Consider the following 22,532-nt stretch of genomic DNA (forward strand, 5'->3'; position numbering starts at 1 on the left):
AACACAATGTATGTGTGTACACACACACATTTCATAGTTTGCATATACTGATGTGAATTTGTGCCAAGCCTTTCTTTTAAGAAAGAAAGATTCTTTAAGGATCAAAAAATGTATATAGTGGGTTTGCTGTCTAGTCATTCCACAGAAAGTCCGTGAAAGTGTAATTCATAACCTGTAAGCACTGAGTACATGTTGGTAGTTACACTGCCTAATTCAATATTCCTCAAGTAGTAATAGCCCAATAGAGCCAGAGATTTGAAAATATTTATATTTATAGGTTATGTAAATAAATAATATTACATAGTTTTTTTTTTATTCTATTAAGTATGGTTTGATATGTCTCAAGTAAATTTCCCTCTGCAAAAAAAAAAAAATAATAAATTGGGCACTAGACTAAAAGCATATTGACTAAATAGAATCAACAGCTCCTTTTTTAATGCACTAGTTTGTTTTAAGCCACATTGCTTTTTCATAATGTTAGTTTATCAAGGCCTAAATTGACATTAAATATTTGCAAGTTCAAAAGAGTAAAGGGATCTGTTTGAACCTGTCTTTCTAGGAAGGACTAAATGAAATAGAGTGGACTTGAACAGCTGGTTCTAAAAGAAAAGGATCACTGGGGTCATTTAGAAGGAGAGACAGTATTTGTGATCAATATTACCAGTTGTTAACAACTTTTTCAGTCTTAGTGTTTACTTTCTATGAGTAAGTAATAGAATACAAGAGACACAAAAGCAAAATGTAGAAATATATATTGTGTTACTTAAAGGTTTAAGTTGGGATCAGTTCCACTGCTGAGTCTCAAATGCTTTTTTCAGCTGAAAGTCATCTTCATATGTATGTATATATGACCAATTCTATTGCTGAATCCAGAAATAAAAATTCTTCACTTGTATCTTACAGACATATGCATATGCATATATTATACATATAGACATTTGTGTGTACACATGTATACAAACCTGTATTATGCATAGGTGTGCATGTATATAGTACATACATGAGCAGATATATGCAAATACATACACACACACACACACAAGGGGTAATCAGGCAAATAGAAGGTACAATTGCTGTAATCTGAGGACTTCCTGAAGTCTTCAGGAAATAATCTGACAAGTAGAATTTGCATTCAGGCATTTAAATGAAGAATAACTCAGATCCAGTGTTTGTTTAAATCTGAGAAAGAGCTTTTACTTGAAATTAATTATACTTTTATTTTATCTGTTTGGCCTCTAGAATGCCCTCAACTATATTGTATCTAAGACTTTAATTAGACTTATTTGTCAATGATTTGCTCAGTTCAGTTCAGTCTCTCAGTCGTGTCTGAGTCATTGCGACCCCATGGACTGCAGCATACCAGGCTTCCCTGCCCATCACCAACTCCCAGAGCTTGCTCAAACCCATGTCCATCAAGTCAGTGATGCCATCCAACCATCTCATCCTCTGTCATCCCCTTCTCCTCCTGTCTTTAATCTTTCCCAGCATCAAGGTCTTTTCTAATGAGTCAGTTCTTCACATCAGATGAATGGATGGTGGATGAGGGGTTGAGTTGGTGACTGATTGATGGATACAAAATTACTCTTTTTCAACTATCTCATGAAGAACATTTCAGCGTGCTTTGACTTGTGTGAGTAACTGTCTACCTTGTAAACAGTCCTCCCTTGGGCTCCCTGCAGCTAGTTGTCTTCTTCATCTTGAGGTGTCTTCCTGGCCTGGCACAGTAGTATGCATGGAATAGGTAGCAATAATTTTTCTATTCAGTTGATGCCATTTCCAAATTTGAGAGGTTATAACATGGTGATTTGCATCAATTTGATAGGATATCTAAGCCAAGTATGTAAAACCAGTGTTTTTTTTTTTTTTTTTTGGTCTTTTTTTTTTTTTCCAGTTTATTTGATCTTTATTTTGCAAATGATCCTGATTTGCTTCAGCATTTCTTCTTCTCTTTTCTGGGACATGTACATCTGCTTCTGACATCTGTCTTCTATCTCCCTTTGTAAATTATGAAGTGATGCCAACTCCTTTTATCAAAAAATTACCCTTAGAACCATTTAGACACTATAATGATTCTTTGATTTCCTTTGGTTCTTTATGAATTTGCAAAATGACTCAATGCTTCTATTAGTTTTGTTTGTCCTTTCTTTTTCCATATTTAATATTTATAGTTGGCAGGCCCAGATGGTGTACTTTGTTATGTCCTGAAATGTTTTTTTTTTCATTTCTTAATTACAGTAATGACAGTCTGTAATACCCCCAGCCTGCATCTCTACTTGACATTGTAGATTTCACTTTCATTGAATTACTTATTGAACTATGTTTGACACTGTAAAATACACAGTAATCTTTTCTTCAGTTCAGTTCAGTTGCTCAGTCGTGTCCGACTCTTTGCACGCCACAGCACGCCAGGCCTCCCTGTCCATCCCCAACTCCCGGAGTTCACTCAAACTCATGTCCATCGATTCGGTGATACCATCCAGCCATCTCATCCTCTGTCGTCCCCTTCTTCTCCTGCCCCCAATTCCTCCCAACATCATGGTCTGGCTCGGAGAATTTTGAGCATTACTTTACAAGCATGTGAGATGAGTGCAATTGTGCGGTAGTTTTCTTAACCTGCTGCTTTTTCATGTTTGTCTACATTGAACATTTGCCTTTGTTGTTTGATGATGTCCTCAGTTCATTGTATTTTTAAAGTTTTGAAAATATTTTAGATATTGATATATCCTCATGGACAAGACACTGAGGAATGAGAAAAAGAAAATAATTTGAGATTGATAGTAGTAGCAGATATTGTAGAAAAATATACATGCTGATTGTTTTACATTTTGTATATCCCTGGAAGTGCCCTTCTTGTATTTGATAAATAAAAATTCATAGTTTTGTTTTATATTTTATATAAATGTCTTTAAGAATTTCATATTAGTATGTATTAACAGAACTAATTATATACTTAAAAGTCCCATTGATTTCTTCTCAGTCTTATTTAGTTTTCTTTTTAGATTTTGATCCAGTTCACCTTTATGCTCAAATAATCAGTGACAGATTCTTACAACTCATTTTCTGCACAATCATCAATAAAATGTACAAGAAATCACATGCCAGTCTCTTAAGGTCTTGATTTTGAGTTACATACTAGACTTCCATAATATTTTTTTATACTTCAACTCTGCTTCAGTTTTGTAAATGTTAATTTACAGATCATAATATAAAATGTTTTCTTCTAATGAATTTTAATTTACCATATCAAGAACTACTCAGAAAGCATCCTCTTTTTTCATTTAAGTAGCTTTATTTTTTTATCCTATGTGAGCATTCCCTCAAAAGTTCCTCATGAGACAGATCTAAAAATAGAAACCTCCTAATCATGTAACAGTCCTGCTCTGGGCAATGAAATCTGTACTTTGCCCTTGGATTCAACATCAAACAAGATTACATAGATTTCTCAACTCCTACACCTGACAGTGTCAGTCACCTTTTAAAAAGACATTTGTAGCATCACTAGAGACTTCTTTTCTCATAATTCAGTGGAAGCTCTGTACACATATTAGAGGGTGTTATGTGACCTTTAATCTTTCATGTCTATTTTATCATTGTTTTTCTAATTTCAACTTAGAACAAAGGATATACAGCATTATAAAAATATTACACTAGAGGATGAGTGGAATGATGAAATATTTCCAAACTGGAATTTACACTTTATTATTGAATTTGGAATATGTGAAGACAAAGTACATTTTTATTAACAGTGTTAAACAAATGACATATTATTTTGAACTCATTGTATGCTAGGCAAAAAATTACAGACTGCTGCCTCATGGCCATATTCTAATGTATATGTAAGTATATGTACACATACATGTACTGTTACCTGTATCATCTTTACAGGCACACACATCCATACCTTTAAGATATTTCACATGAAAGAAAGGACTTAGGGTTAATCACAAAGTTTGCTCTAACAAAACCAGGAGAGCTTTTTTTTGTTTATTTTCATGATAGCATCTATCTACCTGTAAACAGCTGTGACCTTCTGCTGCTCATTTCCCTTCCTTCTCTATGTCCTGCCACATTCTATGGGAAAGTAAAACTATCATCCTTGATATTGTTGCTTCATTTATTAGCATACAATACTTTTAAAATGTAAAGCTGCTAATGAATTTGCACATAGAAATGCTCATTTTCAGGTATATTCTGCTCATTTTGTGCTCCCTTTTCCAGAGTGCACAGGTCTTCCTGCTTTCAGTCCCAGTGTCTGCAGTTGCAGTAAAACAACTAGGCAACCTGGACAGTATCTCACCATGTCTGAGCACCAGTTCTATCTGTTAACCGATCATGTTTATGCTTTACTGTCATTCTACCACAAAAACAGAAATGTTTCTTTGGTAGTCCAATGATCATTTTCACAACCCTATTTTCATTTATTTTAACTCATTTATTTTTTACGTGTTAGGATTTTGTGCATCTCTTGCACAGATCCCTGGGTTGTGAAGATCCACTGGAGAAGGGAAAGGCTACCCACTTAAGTATTCTGGCCTGGAGAATTCCATGAGCTGTATAGTCCATGGGTTTGCAAAGAGTCGGACACAACTGAGAGACTTTTACTTTCACAGAACAAAGAAAATATTCCAGAAGTAGTTTTGAAATATGTTTATTTTTCCCCCAAATATGGACACAAAAGAGGCTTACTTTAAGCATATTCACCCTCAAAATACTTGTATGCCTTGACACTCAAGTACTGTGTCTAGTATGCTGTGCAGAAAAGCAAACACTGTCACACTTTCTCCAGCACCAACCTCTATGCCATTCACTATTACTATGTATCTGGGCTACTAACTTTTTTTAAACCTTGCTTTTAGAGGCATTTTATCATTCCTTGTTAGGTCTCTGAGTATTAAAAAATGAATTAAGATCCAGTCCAAATTTCTGGAAACTCTCAGCTAAGAGAATGAGATAGATGTAGAAAAAAAGGCTTTTGTGAGATACTATGAAATAGTGAAACGTACAAACGCAGCATAGTTACTTATCAAGCAAGACTGCCAAATCCAGATGTGGTGTAAGCAGGATTAGCTTTCACATTACTAAAATTGCATGAGACCTCAAGTGAAAGGTGCTCTGTTCAACCCCACTCTGTTTTATGGCCCACTGAATCACTTAGTGATGATCAATACTATCATTGATCAGTAATATCATTGATGTTTTTAAGCTCTTCCATCTGAGGTGGTAACATACATATAGAATCTAAAAAAGCAGGTAATAAAATGGGATGACCATTAGAAAATGAAACAGAAAAAGTTATCATTCTCCTCTGCAGTTCACAGGAAATGTTCGACATATTAAAGCAAGATTTTAATATCATTTTTATCTTCATGGCCTGCATTCTTTAACTTCATTTCTCCATTATATTTCCCCAAACATCCTTTCCATACTTTCTTTCTTTTATTATTATTTTTTTAATATTTAGCAACCAAGAATGTGCTCATGTTTCCTTGTTGAAATTGTATTTGGCATTTCTTTTTATTTTTTAACTGTACAATCTTCTTGCCTTTCAAATCAACCATCCACCTCACCTGGGCACTCAAGGTGTTTCATTCTTATCTAGTTATTATACTGCTTTGTAACTATGCACTTACTCTATTATGTGTTATGCTCTGTACCCTAGTGTCAGTAAGTCAGTCAATTCAGTCACTTAGTCATGTCTGACTCTGCGACCCCTTGAATAGCAGCACGCCAGGCCTCCTTGTCCATCACCAACTCCTGGAGTTCACTCAGACTCAGGTCCATTGCGTCAGTGATGCCTTCCAGCCATCTCATCCTCTGTCGTCCCCTTCTCCTCCTGCCCCCAATCCCTCCCAGCATCAGAGTCTTTTCCAATGAGTCAACTCTTCGCATAAGGTGTTCAAAGTACTGGAGTTTCAGCTTTAGCATCAGTCCTTCCAAAGAAATCCCAGGGCTGATCTCCTTCAGAATGGACTGGTTGGATCTCCTTGCAGGCCAAGGGACTCTCAAGAGTCTTCTCCAACACCACAGTTCAAAAGCATCAATTCTTCGGCACTCAGCCCTCTTCACAGTCCAACTCTCACATCCATACATGACCACTGGAAAAACCATAGCCTTGACTAGACGGACCTTTGTTGGCAAAGTAATGTCTCTGCTTTTCAATATGCTATCTAGGTTGGTCATAACTTTTCTTCCAAGGAGTAAGCATCTTTTAATTTCATGGTTGTAGTCACCATATGCAGTGATTTTGGAGACCCCAAAAAATAAAGTCTGACACTGTTTCCCCATCTATTTGCCATGAAGTGATGGGGCCAGATGGCATGATCTTTGTCTTCTGAATGTTGAGCTTTAAGCCAACTTTTTCACTTTCCTCTTTCACCTTCATCAAGAGGCTTTTTATTTCCTCTTCTCTTTCTGCCATGATGGTGGTGTCATCTCCATATCTGAGGTTATTGGTATTTCTCCTGGCAGTCTTGATTCCAACTTGTATTTCTTCCAGTCCAGCATTTCTCATGATGTACTCTGGTAGAAGTTAAATAAGCAGGGTGACAATATACAGCCTTGATGTACTGCTTTTCCTATTTGGAACCAGTCTGTTGTTCCATGTCTAGTTCTAACTGTTGCTTCCTGACCTGCATACAAATTTCTCAAGAAGCAGGTCAGGTGGTCTGGTATTCTCATCTCTTTCAGAATGTTCCTCAGTTTATTGTGATCCACACAGTCAAAGGCTTTGGTATAGTCAATAAAGCAGAAATAGATGTTTTTCTGGAACTCTCTTGCTTTTTTCATGGTCCAGCGGGTGTTGGCAATTTGATCTCTGGTTCCCCTGCCTTTTCTAAAACCAGCTTGAACATCTGGAAGTTCATGGTTCATGTATTGCTGAAGCCTGGCTTGGAGAATTTTGAGCATTACTTTACTAGCATGTGAGATGAGTGGAATTGTGCGGTAGTTTGAGCATTCTTTGGCATTGCCTTTCTTTGGGACTGGAATGAAAACTGACTTTTTCCAGTCCTGTGGCCACTGCTGAGTTTTCCAAATTTGCTGGCATATTGAGTGCAGCACTTTCACAGCATCATCTTTCAGGATTTGAAATAGCTCAACTGGGATTCCAACACCTCCACTAGCTTTGTTCATAGTGATGCTTTCTAAAGCCCACATGAGTTCACATTCCAGGATGTCTGGCTCTAGGTGAGTGATCACACCATCGTGATTATCTTGCTTGTGAAGATCTCTTTTGTACAGTTCCTCTGTGTATTCCTGACACCTCTTCTTAATATCTTCTGCTTCTGTTAGGTCTATACTATTTCTGTCCTTTATCGAGCCCATCTTTGAATGAAATGTTCCCTTGGTATCTCTAATTTTCTTGAAGAGATCTCTAGTCTTTCCATTCTGTTGTTTTCCTCTATTTCTTTGCATTGATCACTGAGGAAGGCTTTCTTACCTCTCCTTGCTAAGTTTTGGAACTCTGCATTCAGATGCTTATATCTTTCCTTTCTCCTCTGCTTTTCACTTCTCTTCTTTTCACAGCTATTTGTAAGTCCTCCTCAGACAGCCATTTTGCTTTTTTGCATTTCTTTTCCATGGGGATGGTCTTGATCCCTGTCTCCTGTACAATGTCACGAACCTCTGTCCATAGTTCATCAGGCACTCTATCTATCAGATCTAGTCCCTTAAATCTATTTGTCACTTCCACTGTGTAATCATAAGGGATTTGATTTAGGTCATACCTGAATGGTCTAGTGGTTTTCCCTACTTGATTCAATTTCAGTCTGAATTTTGCAATAAGGAGTTCATGATCTGAGCCACAGTCAGCTCCTGGTCTTGTTTGGTTGACTGTATAGAGCTTCTCCATCTTTGGCTGCAAGGAATATAATCAATATGATTTTGGTGTTGATCATCTGGTGATGTCCATGTGTAGATTCTTCTTTTGTGTTTTTGGAAGAGGGTGTTTGCTATGACCAGTGTATTTTCTTGGCAAAACTCTGTTAGTCTTTGCTCTGCTTCATTGTGTATTCCAAGGCCAAATTTGCCTGTTACTCCAGGTGTTTCTTGACTTCCTACTGTTGCATTCCAGTCCCCTATAATGAAAAGGACTACCCTAGTGTAGTTCTCCTGAATTCTAAAACTTGCAACATTATAGATGATCTATGAATTAAATAGGAATTTAGGAAAAAATACTTAATGAAGAAAGGGAAGGAGGCCAGGAAGTACAATGAAGATCAGATCATCAACACACAATTCTCCACAAAGTATCTATTACTACTTACATATTTAAGTCTTGACATATAATCAGGTACATTTTCCTTATATTTCTAATGTCTAGTACTTTCCTGTCTTACTGTGGTGCTTATAAACTTCATTCATGTTAGAAGATCTTCCTGTCAAAACTCTATTGTTTTTTAAAACCATTGATATATTTGCCACTTTTGCACAATTTGTATGTGTACTACACTCTCAGATCAGTATAAGTTTTCATGTTTTTCAAGAATTCTCTGACAAACTACTTTCAGTCCTTTGAAAACATTCTTGGGGAAAATGTGGTCACAGTATTATCTTAATTTCTAAGGATAAATAATTACATAGCATTTTTTTTTTTCATTGCATCTTTCCCCTTGCTGCCTTACATTTTTGTACAGGCTTTCAGGTAATCTAGTGTTCATAAGTTTCAAAACCTATGCATTTGGAAAATATAGTGTTGCATAAAATGTTCATATCCTTTGTGTATAATGATGCTGGATGAAATCATTTGCCATGTGCAATGGAAAGAATTCCTTTATCTGAAACAGACATAATATTGAGCTGGGGGAGGAAAAGGAATGAAGAGGAGGTTCTGAAACTTACTGAGAACTAGCTGTATAATAGACACATGTGTTCCAGGGCTTTACTGTTTTAGATCATTTAATCCAACAAGAACTCTGTGTGTATTAACACATGGACCACACCCAGCATATATTAGGTATTAAAAAAGTGTGAGAGGCCTTGTTGTCTCTTTGGCTGACAGATACATTTTGGCTTTCTTATATTTCAGGGGAAAAATAAATCTCATTATATCTTCATGCTATTTAACATTATTTACACTGACAATATTTTCACCTCTTTTCTTGTTTTCTGTAATTGTTTAGATTTGTTTAAAATTATTGTTTACCCTTCCCCTTCCCTGATACTTGACTGGTGCATTTATTCTAAAATATTAAAAATCATATCATCTACATTAGTTTAGAATAGATGACCACCTTTCACTTTGAATTTTCCAGTGACATTTAATTCAGTAATAATGTGATATTTAGGAGGCCTGTTCATTCTATAAGTCATTTTTTAGTCTTTGGAAACCATGTTAATTCTGTAGATCTTCTAGTAAAATGGTAACATCTACTCTATTTTTATTGAGTTAACTTCATCAAAATAAACTCTACTTGCCTGAAGTCAGGATAATTTGTACTTGAATCTCAATACTTGTTCATCTTCTCTACCTCTGAGTTTTTAATAGGTTACTGAAATTAAATATAATATATAAAGAAATTAAACTCCAAGCTCAGCATTCTCGTTCACATTTCATAAGAACTTCAATTCTAATACCACATTTGATCATTTTAATATGGGATAAATCAAAGGTCACTTTTTAAATGTTTTTATTCCTTTATAGTTAGATTTATCATTTACATACTTTTATTCTATACACTTACCAATATTTTAAAGGAATGCTGAGTATACCAAAAAGTGATTAACACAAATATTTTAAGAAAAGGAAAGAATTATAAAATAAATAATGTATATTTAACACATAGAAAAGTCAATCTACAACAAATTTCCCAACTCTATCACTTCTATATGTTTGTAGAAACCTAATAAAATACCTAATATTAATCATAGATACATCATAGCAAATGCTTCTATTATATTAAAATGTTATAATTTTCCCTTTCCTTTTGATATATAAAATAGTTTTCTACATTTGCTTACTGTTTGCTAACTTTTAAACCAAAATACATTTCCTGGATGCTCAGATAGAAGCATTTATTGCAATATTACTTATTGCATATAAAAGTATAACATAAAAGTACAAATTAGCTTTTAATGCTTATACAGTTTATTCAGTAATGAAACCAATGCAGTTTTCAAATTAAAAATTTACAACACATGAAAAGATGCTCAACATCATGCATTATCAGAGAAATGCAAATCAAAACCACTATGAGGTATCATTTCACGCCAGTCAGAATGGCTGTGATCCAAAAGTCTACAAGCAATAAATGCTGGAGAGGGTGTGGAGAAAAGGGAACCCTCTTAAACTGTTGGTGGGAATGCAAACTAGTACAGCCACTATGGAGAACAGTATGGAGATTCCTTAAAAAACTGGAAATAGAACTGCCTTATGACCCAGCAATTCCACTGCTGGGCATACACACTGGGGAAACCAGAATTGAAAGAGACACGTGTACCCCAATGTTCATCGCAGCACTGTTTATGACAGCCAGGACATGGAAGCAACCTAGATGTCCATCAGCAGATGAATGGATAAGAAAGCAGTGGTACATATACACAATGGAGTATTACCCAGCCATTAAAAAGAATACATTTGAATCAGTTCTAATGAGGTGGATGAAACTGGAGCCTATTATTCAGAGTGAAGTAAGTCAGAAAGAAAAACACCAATATAGTATACTAATACATATATATGGAATTTAGAAAGATGGTAACAATAACCCTGTATATGAGATAGCAAAAGAGACACTGATGTATAGAACAGTCTTTTGGACTCTGTGGGAGAGGGAGAGGGTGGGATGATTTGGGAGAATGGCATTGAAACATGTATAATATTATATATGAAATGAGTCGCCAGTCCAGATTCAATGCACGATACTGGATGCTTGGGGCTGGTGCACTGGGACGACCCAGAGGGATGGTACGGGGAGGGAGGAGGGAGGAGGGTTCAGGATGGGGAACACGTGTATACCTGTGGCGGATTCATGTTGATATATGGCAAAACCAATACAATATTGTAAAGTTAAAAATAAAATAATCAAAACAAAACAAAAAATAAATAAATAAAATTTTACAATACGGGGTGAGGGAGGAGAGGGTGGAACAAATTGAGAGAATAGCATTGAAACATATATATTACTATATGTAAGATAGATAGCCTGTGGAAACTTGCCGTATGACATGAGGAGGTCAAATCTAATGCTCTGTGACAATCTAGGCGGTTGGGATGGGATGGGAGGAGAGGGAGAGGTTCAAAAGGAAGGGACATATATATACCTATGGCTGTCTTATGTTCATATATGGCAGAAACCAACACAATATTGAAAAATAATTATTCTCCAGTTAAATAAATTAAAAAACAAATAATTAAACAAGAAGGTTTTGCAGTATAATCTACATCTTTTTGCAGTTTTCTTTATTCTTGTTTCTGAAAGGGGAATGCAAATCTACTGATAATAATGTGGTGATTAGCAATTATATTTTACCTCCTTATGACTTACTCCTCAAAGCTAGAAGAATCCAATAAAGGAAGGGTGAACAGAAAACAAATAAGTAAATAAAAATAAAAATGAACAACACTATAAAACCAATAAAATATATATTTAAACAATTTTATTAATGTACTATTTTGCTAAAGTGAATTACTACTCAAAATAACGACCCAGTAATGATTTCTGTGGCACAGGTTTATTTAGCATGGTTATGTTAACAGTGCTGTGTGTAGAGTGCTGACTTAATTATTCTCTTTTATTTTTTTTTTCTTCAGATTATGAAAAAAATATATATCTCCAAAGTTGCAAGACAATGTTTGGCTTTCACCCGGCAGGGGTCCTTTGGCATGATAGAAAGTTAATAACTTTTTCTCATTACTTCATGATAATAAAAGTAGTACTCCTTGGCAAGAGACTAGGGGGAAAAAATAAGAAAACACTAGATGTCCATCGGCAGATGGATGGATAAGGAAACGTATTGTGTGTACATATACACAATGGAATATTACTCATCTATTAAAAAAAAAGAGCATATTTGAGTCTGTTCTAAAGAGGTAGATGAAACTGGAGCCTAATACACAGAGTTAAGTAAGTCAGAAAGAGAAACACCAATCAGTTCAGTTCAGTTCAGTCACTCAGTTGTGTATGACTCTTTGTGACCCCATGGACTGCTGCACCCCAGGCCTCCCCATCCATCACCAATTCCTGAAGTTTACTCAAACTCATGTCCATTGAGTCGGTGATGCCATCCTACCATCTCATCCTCTGTCATCCCCTTCTCCTCCCACCTTCAATCTTTTTCAGAATCAGGGGCTTTTCAAATGAGTCAGTTCTTCGCATCAGGTGGAGTTTCAGCATCAGTCCTTCCAATGAATATTCAGGACTGATTTCCTTTAGGATGGACTGGTTGGATCTCCTTGCTGTCCAAGGGACTCTCGAGTCTTCTCAAACACCACAGTTCAAAATTATCAGTTCTTCGACATTCAGCTTCTTTCCAACTCTCACATCCATACATGACTACTGGAAAAATGATAGATTTGACTAGACAGACCATTGTTGGCAAAGTAATGTCTCTGCTTTTTAATATGCTGTCTAGGTTGGTCATAACTATTCCACTGAGCAAGTGTCTTTTAATTTCAAGGCTGTAGTCATATGGAGTGATTATGAATGAATTTCACATGCAGTGATTTTTGCCTCCCCCCCAAATTAAAATACACCAATATAGTATATTAACACATATATATGAAATTTAGAAAGACAGTAACAACAATCCCATACACAGGGGCAAAAGAAACATAGATGTCAAGAACAGACTATTGGACTATGTGGGAGAAGGTGAGGCTGGGATGATATGAGAGAATAGCATTGAAACATGTGTATTACCATATGTAAAACAGATGACCAGTGCAAGTTCAATGCATGAAGCAGAGCACTCAAAGCCAGTGCTCTGGGACAACACAAAGGGATGGGGTGGGGAGGGATGTGGAAGGGAGTTTCAGGATGCGGGGACACATGTGCACCTGTGACTGATCCATGTAGATGTATGACAGGGGCCACCACAGTGTTGTAAAAAGATTGTTCTCCAAGAAAAATAAATATTTTTTTTCAAAAAAGTTATTAGAAAAGCACATACATATACAAACACACACACACACAGAGAAATGAAAACCCTCTGTATATTTAATGGTAGTCAGCTAGATGTTCAGGGATACATACAGTGATATATGTGAGAAGCACATATACTTTAATAAGCACATATATTTTTAATTAGAAAATTAAAAATAAATATTCAAGAATTTTTGGACTCCAGGGCAACCTCTGTGGACTTTCAGATACCCATGAATCTAGAGTAATATGCATAACATCATCTTGCTAATTATAAAATGTTTCATCCATGGTGAAGCTTGAGTTTACTCGTAATTTGAGCAAGACAGAAAAAGAAGAAGAAATCATTGGAAATGTATGATTATATAATGAATTGTAATTAGAAAAAATATACTCCAAATTTATGTCACAAAAATATTCCTCAGGTGTTTGAAATTTGAGGGGATATATAAAATTCTGTATAAAAGTCGGAGTCTGAAATCCAGCATTAACTAGATAATCACCCTTTGAATTATGTCATCATAAAACAAATATTTAAAAATATATAGCCCAGAGGAAAAAATATTCAGTAAACTCGTGTGTGTGTGTGTGTTATGAGCATCTCTGGTTTATATTGAACTTACTTTCATGTCTCTGTAATCCTCAGTTGGTTGACTACATATCCTGAATTTTCTGACACAACCTCACTTTCAAAAAAATACATTTTCAAACAACACGTCCCAGTTGTATTTCTTGCTGTGGCATGTTTCGAAAATCTTTTATCAGAATATCTTTTAGCACACACACACACACACAAATCTTCTAACAAAGCATTTAAAATTTGTATTCTTTTCAAAAAAACACTGTGGAAAATGATATTTCTAAATCCTTAATAAAAAAATCTAACCCAATAGTTAAAAGGTTGTTTCAACCTGAAAGCAAAACCTTTTTTGAGATTCAACCAATTCATCAAGGCCCTGAATTGTATTTAGAGGATAGAAATGTAAGATGCAAACAGCTGAGAAAAAGACTGCAAGGAGATTAAACCAGTCAATCCTAAAGGAAATCAGTTCTAAATGTTCATTGGAAGGACTGATGCTGAAGCTGAAGCTCCAATACTTTGGTCATCTGATGCGAAGAACTGACTCATTGGAAAAGACCCTGATGCTAGGAAAAATTGAAGGCAAGAGAAGAAGGGGATGATAGAGGATGAGATGGTTGGATGGCATCACTGACTCAATGGACATGAGTTTAAGCAAGCTCCAGGAGTTGGTGACAGACAGGGAAGCCTGGTCCGGTGCAGTCCATGGGGTTGCAAAGAGTTGGAGATGATTGAGAGACTGAACTGAAATATTCCAGTATGCAAAGTATTTTTATTACTAATGCTACTAACAATAGTTCTTCAGGATGGGGAACACATGTATACCTGTGGCGGATTCATTTTGATATTTGGCAAAACTAATACAGTTATGCAAAGTTTAAAAATAAAATAAAATTAAAAAAAATAAATAAATAAAACAAATTAATCAATTAACAATGACTAAAATTGTCATGTGTAGCTGTATCAGCATGTTTTATGTAACTAATTATACACACAGTGTAATTAATTTTGTCTTGGAGATTAATTGTATTAGATGAATAAAGACATATATATGTTAAAATAAAATTTTATATCATTGATATTCATTTTAACAAACATATCCATAAAAATAATAATAATGAATAAGGCTTTTCTTTAAAAATATATAAAAGGATATATTGAATTAAATTTTAATATTTTATTTGAATAATTTTTTTCTTTTATAATTTACCTTATTTCATGACTACCTAAAGGAAGATGAAGATTTTCTTTTTGGTGACTGGCACTAAGAATAATATTCAAAGTATTAGTCAACTACCAGGACTTTGGGCACTATAAAATCAAGGATATGCCTATAAACAACAATGTGGGTTAACCAGTAGGTACAGGTTAATATAAGCTCTGCCTGAAATCGGACAAATAGCAAGCAAATGACACATATATTGCTGGAGTGAAACAAGTGATCCATGACAACAGCGGTAACAGCAAGGATATGCTAAGTAGATCTCAAATGGGAAGAGAGAATAAAATTCATTATCTGTTTATTTCCCATGGCCATTGTTGGTCAAGAATTGATTATACTATTACAAAGAATGAAGAGCTATAACACAGGCTGCATGGAGTTGTGGTCAAGTACAAGGACGATGTGTGAACTTACAACAAGTTACTTAGCCTGTTTCCTCATATGGTAAACGGGGAAAACAACTTCTTACCAGAGCTCTTGTTGGAAGATTTAATTAATATACCTTTAAAAATGCTCAGTACAATGTATGGCACTTAATTCACGCTAGATATTATTTTTTTGGTGGTAAGGAATTATAATTCAATGAACTCTCTGATAACATTCTATTAATTAGAGGTCTTGAGAAATACAATAAAGCTTTAAATGTGGTCTTTTTTTTTAGGAGTCTTTTATTCAAGCTAAACATGATTTTATATAGCTCAGAATAAGCTTACCTTGTGAATATAACTATATTTTGCATAATTCTAAAGATAAGTGTGCTAAATTAAGCTCTTACATTATGAAAGCAATGATCTTTACTATAGGTATTCTCACTGCCCTCTTGTACCATAAAAGTAACATATTCTACCTTCATAACTCTTCTGAAATATGAGACCAGGAAATAACTATTAAGGTAAAAGTATGAACCTGGAGTTTCTGAATACTTGATGACATATTAACTATAAAATGTTTTTAAAGATAAAGGATTCAAAAAAAATAAAAATAAAAAAAATAAAAATAAAGATAAAGGATTCAGGGCTGCCTGTCTGAGGCTACTTATTCTTTATTAAAAATTGAAGGATTTACTATGGATAATTTGTATCATACCCATTCTATACGTCCTACAAGTTTTATATTATCAGTCATGTCAGTTCAGTCACAGTTGTGTCTGACTCTTTGCAACCCCATGGACTGCAGCACACCAGGCCTCCCTGTTCATCACCAACTCCTGAAGTTTACTCAAACTCATGTCCATTGGGTCAGTGATGCCATCCAACCATCTCATCCTCTGTCATTCCCTTCTCCTGCCTCAGTCTTTCCCAGCATCAGGGTGTTTTCAAATGAGTCAGTTCTTCGCATCAGGTGGCCAAAGTATTGGAGTTTCAGCTTCAACATCAGTCCTTCCAATGAATATTCAGGATTGATTTCCTTTAGGATGGACTGGTTGGATCTCCTTGCTGTCTAAGGGACTCTCAAGAGTCTTCTCTAACACCACAGTTCAAAAGCATCAATTATTTGGTGCTCAGCTTTCTTTATAGTCCAACTCTCATATCTATACATGACTACTGGAAAAACCATAGCTTTGACTAGATGGACCTTTGTTGGCAAAGTAATGTCTCTGCTTTTTAATATACTGTCTAGGTTGGTCATAACTTTTCTTCCAATGAGAAAGTGTCTTTTATTTTATTTTTTAATTTGTTTGCTTATTCATTCATATTTATTCACTTAGTTGGATTTACAATTTACAGACCACAAAAGGCACAGATCTTAAGTGTTCAATTTGATGAGTTTTGACATTTGTAAACACCCATGAAACCACCACCCCAAACAAAACAGAGTATATGTTATCACCCCAGAAAGCTTCTTCATGCTCCTTCTTGTCAATTTTACCCCACTTCCAAATACAACCATTTTCTGACTTCTTTCATACATTTATTTTTGTTATTGCTTTTGTTATTTTGCTTGTTATTGTACTTCACATTCACTGACTCAAGTAGTGCATGTGTGTGTGTGTGCGTGTGTGTGCGCATGTTATCTTCTTTCATCCAGCATTTTGGATATTCATATCACTGTGCTTATCAGTAGTTCTTCCTTTTCCCTGTTGAGGTTCATGATTTGGCTATATTGCAGTCTATTTACTCATTCTCTTGTCGATGAGCACAGGGGGATTCCAGTTTTAGGATGTTATGAATAAGGTTGTTATGGATATTCTCAAATTATTCTTTAAATTTTCTCTTTTTAAAAACTTATTTTAACAAATAATTTCAAACTTATCAATAGTAGCAAAAATTAAACTTGCAAACAAAACACTCAAATACTCTCTATCCAGATTTGTCTATTGTAACTATATAAACGTTGCTTTTACATTTGTGTGTGTGTGTTTCCTGAACCATTTGAAGGTCCTTTGCTTGAAAATTAGACTTTTACTCCTAAAAAGTTCAAGAATGTGGATATTCTCTAATATGGTCATAGTATAGTTACCGATTTCAGTGAACTTAACATCAATGTAATACTCTAATCTATCAATTGTATTCCAATTTTGTCAGTTATTTACTCAGTAATGTCCTTAACTGAGTTGGACCATAGAGAAAGCTGAGCTCCAAAGAATCGATGCCCCCAAACCGTGGCATCAGAGAAGACTCCCAAGAGTCCCCGGGACTACAAGGAGATCCAATCAGTCTATCCCAAAGGAAATCAATACTGAACATTCATTGAAAGGACTGATGCTGAAGCTCCAATAATTTGGCCATCTGCTGCAAGTGTCTTAATTTCATGGCTGCAGTCACCTTCTGCAGTGATTGTGGTACCCCAAAGAATAAAGTCAGCCACTGTTTCCCCATCTATTTGCCATGAAGTTATGGGACCGGATGCCGGGATCTTAGTTTTCTGAATGTTAAGCTTTAAGGCAACTTTATCACTCTCCTCTTTCACTTTCATCAAGAGGCTCTTAAGTTCTTCTTCACTTTCTGCCATAAGGGTGATGTCATCTGCATATCTGAGTTATTGATATTTCTCCCAGCAATCTTGATTCCAGCTTATGCTTCATCCAGTCCAGCAGTTTACATGATGTACTCTTCATATAAGTTAAATAAGCAGGGTGACAATATACAGCCTTGACATACTCCTTTCCTGATTTGGAACCAGTCCATTATTCCATGTCTGGTACTGTTTCTTCTTGACCTGCATAGAGATTTCTCAGAATGCAGGTAAGGTGATCTGATATATTCCCACCTCTTTATGAATTTTACAAAGTTTGTTGTGATCCACACTGTCGAAGGCTTTAGTGTAGTCAATAAAGCAGAAGTAGATGATTTTCTGGAACTCTCTTGTTTTTTTGATGATCCAATGGATGTTGGCAATTTTATCTCTGGTTCCTCTGCATTTTCGAAATCCAGCTTGAACATCTGCAAATTCACAGTTCACATACTGTTGAAGCCTGGCTTGGAGAATTTTGAGCATTTCTTTGCAAATGTGTGAGATGAGTGCAATTGTGCAGTAGTTTGAGCATTCTGGCATTGCCTTTCTTTGAGATTGAAATGCAAACTGACATTTTCCAGTCCTGTGGCCACTGCTGAGTTTTTCAAATTTGCTGGCGTATTGAGTGCAGCACTTTCATAGCATCATCTTTTAGAATTTGAAATAGCTCAACTGGAATTCCATCAACTCCACTAGCTTTGTTCATAGTGATGCTTTCTAATGCCCACTTGACTTTGCATTCCAAGATGTCTAGCTCTAGGTGAGTGATCACACCATCCTGGTTATCTGGGTCATGAAGATCTTTTTTGTATAGTTCTTCTGTATATTCCTGCCACCTCTTTTTAATATATTCTGCTTCTGTTAAGTCCATACTCTTTCTGTCCTTTATTGTGCCCTTCTTTATAAGAAATATTCCCTTGGTATTACTAATTTTCTTGAAGAGATCTCTAGTCTTTCCTATTCTATTGTTTTCCTCTATTTCTCAATATTGATCATTGAGGAAGGCTTTATCTCTCTTTGCTATTCTTTGGAACTCTGCATTCAAATGGGTATATCTTTCCTTTTGTCCTTTGCCTTTCATTTCTCTTCTTTTCAAATCTATTTGTAAGACCTCCTCAGACAACTGTTTTGCCTTTTTCCATTTCTTCTTCTTGGGAATGGTCTTGATCCTTGACTCCTGTACAATGTCATGGACCTCCATCCATAGTTCTTTAGGCACTCTGTCTATCAGATCTAATCCTTTGAATCAATTTGTCACTTCTACTGTATAATCATAAGGGATTTGATTTAGGTCATACCTGAATGATCTAGTGATTTACCATACTTTCTTTAATTTAAGTCTGAATTTGGCAGTAAGGAGTTTATACTATGAAAGTGTGTATTTCTGAAGTGAAGTACATACCTATATCAGGCTTTCATTGACCTTGACTTTGACTTCCTTTTTTAGGAAGCAAATAATTACCTACATGTTTCCAAGAAGAGTTAATACAATGAGGCAGAAACAGTACTATCCAGGAGGAATTAGATTCCAGATTTTAATCACTGTCTACAACCTTTCAAATTCATGACACAGAAATCATGGACAAAAAAAGCCAAGGATTGAAACAGAAGTATTGTGCCAAAGTGATGACATATATTTTCTGAAAACTGTTGTTACAAATCACTTTAAATCAAACTATGATTTAAACATGTTTTATCTATAGGACATTTATCTCTATTTTTTAAAAAGGAGTTCAGGAAAAAAAAATTTAGGCAGTATATCCCTTATTTGCAATTATATTCCAAAACTACATGACTTTTTCAAGAATATTTTTCTGAAACAAAGATGTTATCTGAACAAATAACTGAGCTTATATGTAATTTTATGTTTTGATTTCATCTTGTGGATAAGACAAATGTGAGTTTGTTGCTATTGCATAAAATATTTTAATGGAAAATTTTAAGAAGCAGAATTGTATATTCAGCATTGAATGCTCATCTTGTGACTTAGAGATATTTATCACTTTAATATGTATCATGTGAAAATTACTGAATGATTTTCATTTGTTAACCTACAAGCAGATCTCTGATTTTTGTGAAAAAAACCCTTTAACAATACCTAAAATTCTCTTCACCAAACTATTAATGTTACAATTTCTAGGAGAACACATTTGGATGAATCTGAATTTAGAAACAAAGTATTATCCATACTGAGCACACCTCCTAACCTAACTCTTTGGGGGTGCTCACCCAAGCTGGGATTTCAGGTGCTAATAACAAATATTTCATTTAAGTGTTAAAATAACAAAAAAATATTGATTTAAATATGGCATAAAATATAAATAGTTGCAACTTAATGCAATATTATGTCAACATAATGATGTTTTTTTTTTTTTTTCCCCACATCATATTGAATGTGTTGTTGTTTTTCAGTCGCTAAGTCATGTCCAACTCTTTGTGACCCCCATATATTGTAGCACGCCATGCTCCCCTGTTCTTCACCATCTCCTGGAATTTCCTCAAACTCGTGTCCATTGAGTTGGTGATGCCATTAAGCCATCTCATCCTCTCTCTCTCCCTTCTCCTTCTGTCTCATTCTTTCACAGATTCAAGGTCTTTTCTAATGAGTCAACTCTTTGCATCAGGTGGCCAAAGTACGGGTGGTTTAGCTTCAGCATCAGTCCTTCCAATGAACATGCAGAGTTGATTTCCTTTAGGATTGACTGGTTGGGTCTCTTTTCTGTCAAGTGTCTCTTGAGAGTCTTCCCCAGCACCACATTTTGAAAGCATTGATTCTTTGGCACTCAGTCTTCTTTATTAGGTCCTATTTATTATTTTCCATTGTAAAAACTGTGAAAGAAATTTTGTTCATCAAATTTCTTTGTCCTAGTACAAAAGGATTCATTAATGAATAATTAGAAATTTACTTCAAATATGGTTAACATTTCTACTACAGGAGTTTAATTTCATTTTTAAATTCTCTTCTGTTTTCCATTCTTTCATTCTCTTTCCATTGCAATTTTTTTTTTTTTGAGAAGACTGATATTCCCTCTCTACTCATTATTTTGAAAATAAAATGACAACTCTTCAAATTTTAATGACATAGGTTTTTTTGTTGTTCAGTCACTCAGTTGTGTCCAACTCTTTGCAACCCCATGGACTGCAGCTTGCCAGGCTTCCTTTTAATTGGAGCTTGCTCAAACTCATGTCCATTGAGTCAGTGATGCCATCCAACCATCTCGTCCTCTGTTGTCCCCTTCTCCTACTGCCTTCAATCTTTCCCAACATCAGGTTTTTTTCTAATGAGTCGGCATAGGTTTAGGGACTTAATGTTAATTATAGTCTCTGTAGATGAAAATATTGGGCTTCCCTGGTAGCTCAGTGGTAAATAATCTGCCTGCCAATGCAAGAGACATGGGTTTAACCCCTGGGTCGGGAAGATCTGGGGGGGTAGGATATTCCAATTCACTCCACTATTCTTCCCTGGAAAATTCCATGGACAGAAGAGCCTGGTAAGCTACAGGCCATGGGGTCACAGGAGAGCCACACACAACTTAGTGACTAAACAACAGCAATACATGGAAATATAACATAACAGTATTATAATAAAGTTTTAACTACAGTAGAACAAAATACTTCTGATAAAAGTTAAATAATTAACCCCATTTTATATCTTTTTGTCTTGCTAAAAAGAAAATGAGAATATAGGACTTTAATAACAAAAGCATAGTTTGCTAGGTTTCAGTTAGTACCTCGAAAATCATCACTGTCTGTGCTGAGGAAGAAACTTATAGGACCCAAGCACTTTTTCAAAACCACTTTTAAATAGCTATAAATTTTTGTCTTGGATTAAAAATGCAGGAATTGTCACACGTTTACAAAAAGACACACAGACACACATAAGCGATATTCCAAAAATGGTTTGTTTTAATATAATAATTAACTTTATTTTATTTTGTGCAACTGAGAATATGGGGAAATAAAGATTCTAAGATCTAATATGAATTCCTTATGTATAACTTACAATCTTGTTACCCAGGTGACGGTGTCATCTGTTCTTGGTAAAGCAATTTAGATTCCCTGCAATTTGTATAGCACTGTCAATTTATTTGTTTGATATTCAAATGTGATGCTATGCTCAGCTTGAAATACTATTTTTATATTTTCCCATAAGCCATTTCTGGATGTGACTTCATATTCTTATACATAAGATTTAATTCTCCATTATTTAGTTTCAAATGAATAATTCATGTATTGTAAAATTCTACTCACAAAAGCTTAACTATATATGCATAAACTATGGATTTATATATTTGTTTATACTTATACATAACATATAGTTTTATATACTTACAAAGTGTAAAATTAAAGGTGAATAAAAATCATTCATTAACTTTATGAATGATATTTTAGCTATATTTATAAAAATATAGCTAAAAATAGAATCAATAATAAAATGATCCTCAATATATATAAACCCTGAAAGTAATAACCTCTTTTTGCCCTTTTTAACTGCCTTTACAAATCTGGAACATCTGGGGATTCAACTATTGAGCTAAGAAAGCTTTGAAAAACTCTGCTCTTACTAACACCTGATTTTTGACCTTGAGGTTCTCATCTGTTCTCTTTATATGAATTCTGTAGCAGATCCAGAGTATGGTCTTAGTTTAATACTAAATTTGACATATCCTAATAAAAATAATATTAAAATTTAGTTTCT

The sequence above is a fragment of the Bubalus bubalis genome, chromosome 7 (genome assembly GCF_019923935.1).
Source record: "Bubalus bubalis isolate 160015118507 breed Murrah chromosome 7, NDDB_SH_1, whole genome shotgun sequence".
In the NCBI taxonomy this organism is placed as follows: domain Eukaryota; kingdom Metazoa; phylum Chordata; class Mammalia; order Artiodactyla; family Bovidae; genus Bubalus; species Bubalus bubalis.